Source organism: Trichomycterus rosablanca, chromosome 22, assembly GCF_030014385.1.
Source record: "Trichomycterus rosablanca isolate fTriRos1 chromosome 22, fTriRos1.hap1, whole genome shotgun sequence".
NCBI classification, from domain to species: domain Eukaryota; kingdom Metazoa; phylum Chordata; class Actinopteri; order Siluriformes; family Trichomycteridae; genus Trichomycterus; species Trichomycterus rosablanca.
Window position 1 is genome coordinate 3,097,190 of NC_086009.1, and position 6,280 is coordinate 3,103,469.

The following is a 6,280-nucleotide window of genomic DNA, read 5'->3' on the forward strand; positions in this document are numbered from 1 at the left end:
CAGATAGGGCGGGCTGCTGTAGTGTAGTGTAGACCACCACCTCTCTCACACTCTCACTCGCTCATTCTGACAGGACCCACTCCCACCCTCACTCGGCCATTGTTTTCACACTTACGCTCTCCAAACCCAACACTAACCAGTCCAACACGACGTCTCAACGACTAATAAAGTGACTGGCTTGTTTTGACTGGAACGCCATAGCACGTGCTCCCAAAAACTCAAAAAGGAACAGAGGGGTTTAAGGTGTTTTTAAAATAAAGAAGTAAAGTTGAAGTATAAATATAATCTTCTCTTTTGTCATATGTAGATCTGTAAAGATGTGTTTGGTGTCTCTTATTGAACTATTGTGTTGACAGTGAACGTGTACATACACTTGAGAAGGGATATGGTTGATGGTTCATTTACTTGATGTTGGGATTAAAAAATGTGATCTGATCACGTATCACAATGAAACGATACTTGTACTGCAGTACTGCAGGTTTTTCTCTCCTCTACACCCTCCTCCAGTGACTTCGATTGTAGAAAATACTGAGCTGGTTCTGAACAAAAAGCTCACAGTTTGAACATGAAACAATTCAGTCCAGAAAACAATTCAATGCAGATGTTGAGAAATGCAAAATCACACATTTGGATTATAGCGAAAAGGAACAAAAAACCCACTGGTGAAGGATATAATGGATCAAGGCAAAATAAATGGAGATGAAAAAGAAAAAAAGAAAAACAACTGTCACTGAAAAGTCAACCACTTTCACCATGCAGAAACAAGCGGGTGTTCAAAGCCGGGACGACGAATCAGCGGTGAAAATCAGAACGACCACACTGGTGATTAAAAGAGGACAAAAGTTGTGAAGAGCTGTGAAGAAAAAACTAAACATTAAAAGAACATTGTTTGAGCTCTGACTGATGGCCTTTGTTACTGCATATTTGTCACACTTGATAAAATAAAATCCCAGGCCACGCTAAAACACGCTAGCACACCAGACCAGAACTGGCTGTTGTTTACACAGGGTGGGAAGCCGGATAGGGATCTCATAACTGATGCAGCTGTGACCTCTGGTGGCTGATTGATCGAGGAATAATGCGTTGATCAGGGTGTGGCTCTCCATACACAAAGCTGATCTGCATATGAACTCGCCTCATGCAGGTGAAAAGATGCAGTCGGTCTACTGCACACATGTCAGTCTCGCTCTCCTCAATCAGCAGAGGAGAACAGCATCAGTAGAGAGGAAGCTTGATGCAATCAGGTACTTGGATATGACTAGATTGGGAGGAAAAGTGGGAAAAATGCCAAAAAAAAAATAGATTCATTTAAAACATTTTGAAAATTTTTAAGAGGTACAACAATACAACATTGTTATGAAAGCACAACCACCCCTTATTCTACTAAATAAACCAACTCACCAACATTTACTGGTAAGCCATTTCATCTAATATAACCTAGTCAGGCTTAATGAATGTAAATCTTACTCATCTTGAACATTTCCATCAAATTCACGCAGGCACGTAAACATTCAATAAGAAACACTACACCACAATCCAAAGAAATTACAGAAGAGCAAAAATAGAGATTTTTTAAGTACCTATTACTATACCACTGTATGTATATTTTGGTGGTATTTGCACTAAGTGAAATGTCTTTGCCAAAGATCAAAAAGACCATCCAGACTGTTATCAGTGGAAGGTGCAAAAGCAAACATCTGTCATGGTATAGAAGTGCATATACTGTATGTGAGGGTACCAGTGATGTTGAGACGTATATTAGGATTTTAAAGAGACATACGCAAAGCTCGCAGTTTGAATGTTAAGCAATTTAATCCAGAAAACAGTTCAATGCAGATGTTTAGAATTTATTTATTTATTTATTAGGATTTCAACATCATGTTTTACACACTTTGGTTTCATAAGATTCATTAGTTTAAGTCATGGGCAATTTTGTATCTCCAGTTGTTCTTACTTGCACGTCTTTGGACTGTGGGAGGAAACCGGAGCTCCCGGAGGAAACACACACAGACACGGGGAGATCATGCAAACTCCACACAGAAAGGACCCAGACTGCTCCACCTGGGGATCAAACCCAGGACCTTCTTGCTGTGAGGAGACAGTGCTACCCAGACAATTTGGATTGTGGTGAAAAGGAACAAAAAGGAGCAAAAGAAGACGATGCAAATTGCACTTTTTATTGAGCTTGGAAGAACGTTTTTAATTATATATTAATACTTGAAATCCTACAACTTTTTCTTCATTATAAAATCAGTATCAAACAAAGTTTTTGTTTGATACTGAAGAACAGTCCTGTCTACAAAGCAAAACCACAAAACCAGATGAACAGTTTACTAACAGGCAGTAAGACAAACAAAGTGAATCCTCCGAAGATTCGGGACAGCTCTTACACATCGTTTTGAGTTTAAATGGCTCAGCCGGCCAAACAGTTCTGTTCTGGGTCTGTTGTACTGAGGTACATTGCTGTTGCATCACCCCGAGAGAGGCTTTGTTAACCACATGTGTTACAGCAGCGAGAGGACAAATGTGTTTCTGAAATAGAGAGAGATGACAGATCCATACCCCCATCTGAGGAACATCTCTCCCGGTCACTGACGTATGTTTGGTTCCAGGCCTGCCTCTGACGTCCGTACAGCACGGGTCCGACTGCTGCCCCGTACACACGGCACACACTGATGGTGCAAGACGTCCTTACCGCAGGCCAACCGTCATATAAAACCACACACGTACACACAAATATACGTCATCGAACAAATCCCTGGACTCCCGCTCAGCTGGGTCTGAGTTTTGTGTATCGATGCCCAGCCAAATTATTTTCACATTTCATTCACATGGATTTAAACCGCTGCTTTGTTTCTGTTCTGAATGGCAGAGTTACGGAGACCAAAGCGCAAGTTTCAGTGTGATTAATGTTGAAGATAATGTGTCGCATCTCAGTTCTGTCAAGTATCTCCAAGCACAGATGCAGCGGACAGCCAGTTCTTTGGAAAATACTTACTTTTAAATTGTATAAGTTGATTTTTACTACTTCAAAAATAACAAAATTTGATGTTAGGTGTACAGTGGGGTTGAAGTCAAAGTTCTGTGTAGGTAAATGGAGTCCTTTCACACCAAACTAACCAAACCATGTCTTTATGAACCTTTATGGACCTTTATGCATCCACACGTTGGAAGCTTATACTGTATACAGGTATATAAATAATGTTATATAAATGTAAGCAATAAAAAACAAAAATATAACTTTTCGGCATTTAGCAGACACTTTTATTCAGTACTATGACAGTAAATTGTGTAAGCAATTGAGGGTTAAGGGCCTTGTTCAAGGGCCCAACAGTAGCAACCTGAACCAGGAACCTTTCGATTACTAGTCCAAGACCTTAACCAGTAAGCTACAACTGCCCTATAAAAACAACAACAACAACAACTAGTCTGTACTGAAATAAACCTGACATGCTTTGTTTCCCCTTTTTTATTGATATCGACTTTCATATCAGAGAACAGTCAGAGCAAAGCAAACACTTCTCCACCCCCCACACAATACACTTTAGCCAAAACTAACACTCTTGGTTTACATTATGCCAAAATGATAATCACACTGTAGATAAGCTTGTCCTCGTACACTTATCTTCCTGATAACGCTCTCATTGTGCTTTTGTTTAACAATCCAGAATCAGCTCAAGTGAAATGACTTCAGAGGGACACACAGCTCAGTGTGAGACATCGTAACTGCTGAGACCTGCATCCATCATTCAGTTTCATCCTCAACTTTCAACCCACAAAGACCTGAACACCTGGACACGATGAAGCAGCCAAAATGTGCACACCGCCACATCTCTACACAACCCCCACACCCAACCCCCCCTCCACCATCCCCCAGGGTCACTATTCCCAAAAATTGCATAACATGAATAGCGCACAAGTTGGCACAAAATTCACATCTGCACACTCCAAACAAAATATCTGCTCAACACATCTGTACAACAGCAAATAAATACTCCAAGGAGCCAATTTATTAAATCTTCTGTTTATGCAACAATACAAGTGAGATTAAATATTTTACCATTGGACCAACCAAAGCTACAAGAGCTACAATGGAAACATGATGATGTTTATGCAATGGCATTTAGACCTTTGAATTCTGGGAAGTGATCAAAAACAAATCCAGACTCCAGCAGAGCTTTGTGTTTCAGTATACTGGTAAACATCACAGAAACTAACAGCCTACAGAAAGCATCTACATGAAGTGTAAATATTTAATATAGTGAGAGTACAGTAAAACATCCACGATGTCATGTAAGGACAGGATGTGGCACTCGGCTGGCGCAGCAGTCTATAATGCTAACTCAACAGACTGGTTGCCCTTGCTGTTTCAAAAATGCTTCAACCCAGCTGTCAGGCCATAACAGTTTGATCCTGTTGCATTCAACAAATGAACTACGAGAAACAACCTTCAGCCCAATATTATAAATAAAGCCCTGACCAGGACATGCTCTGTTCCCACAAAGACGCTCACCTTGAGTGGCCCAGACATTAACCCAGTTAAACACGTGTGGAGAGTTCAGGGACGCTTGTCATCCAATCTGACAGAGCTTGTAAAGAATGAGCCGCCCATATCCAGAGCTTGTAGAGAAGTGTTGTAAGAGGCATCCACAAATTACTGAATAGTGTTTCACTTGCAAAAAAAGAGATTTCTGCTTTTTTATTTGTAAATAATTCAAAAACATGTTTTCATTTAATCATTACAGATGATAAGCGTATATGAATGGCAAAATGTCAATCAGTGCCAGGCCGTAACCATGAACTGCACATTTGGGGGGACCAAATCTGCCTAGGGGGATGAGGGAATAGGGTTTCGCTCCATTCCAAAACATTTATGCCTTCAATAACTGATAGGAACACTGATGGAGCCTAAAAGTATTGAAAGCTAGTGGTGGAATATGTTTATTTTGCATTTTGAGCTTATCTGAATATTCTCCCCCTCTCCAATATATATTGTGATTACAGGCCTGAATCACGGTATATCAGACCATCGAAACTTCTGCAAAACTGATACTAAAACAACAGAATGTTTATGGCTATCAAAACATATATTATACCGTCATCTAGTGGCTATCATGTTCAGTGCAGCCTACTACAAAAATAAAAAAGTAAAAAAACATTTTTTTAAAAAAGAACTGATAAGAACCTACTTTTAACAAGAGTATTCAACATCAAGAGCTTTGTCAAATATTGTATTAATTAAACCAAAATATCTTATTTAACATAGTAGGTAATCATAGTTTTACATAGGTGTTATGGGATTTGGGTTTGATCCATCAGTTGCTTCTGGGCACTGGATGTGAGTAGTTTGGCATGTTCTTTCTGCGTCTACATGGGTATTTTCAGGTACTCTGGTTTTCTCTCACCTTCCAAAACATGCAAGTTGGTTTGACTAAATCGACTTTGAATTGTTTTTGCTTTAATTCAGTAAATGTGTGTGTGTTGCCCTTCAGTATATTGGCGTACAGTCCAGGGTGTAATTCCGCCTTGCACCCAGTGGTTTTTGGGTGGTACTGGACCCACCTTGACCCTGACAAAAGGTAAACAGTTGGTGAAAATTGTATTTATATTATTGTTGTCATTATTTGTGTTAATTATATATTATTGTTAATTATATAATTACTAATTACTATTAATAATGACGATTAATAACTATATAATGATAAAGGTGATGTATTGGATTGGATGTTGTAATTGGATTATTAATGAGGCACTGTTGGATGGTATTGGGTACAGTAGGGGGTGTATTTTTTATGTCAAGGGCCCAACAGTGGCTGCAAGGCAGAGCCGGGATTCTAATACACGGCCAGTAACCGACATGCGTACTCACTATGTTACCACTGACCATTAGTAATTATTTATATTATTGTTGTTCTAAATATGAATTATTATTATTATTATTATTATTATTATTATTATTATTATTATTAGCAATAGTCATAGTGGTGGTAATTCATGTTAATTTTATTGATTATTACTATTTATATTATTTTTATTATATAGTTGTAGAATAATAATGACGATGAATAACTCTATAATGATAAAGGTGGTTGTAATGACTGGATGTGGTAACTGGATTATTAATGAGGCACTGCTGGATGGTATTGGGTACAGTAGGGGGTGTATGTGATGTCTGGGTGCATACTGAGGCCGGTACAGTGCGGGTGATTGGGTGATCCGGTGATAGTGATAGAGAGAGAGAGAGACTTCCCTCTCGCGGCCGCTCTCACTCAGGACTGAG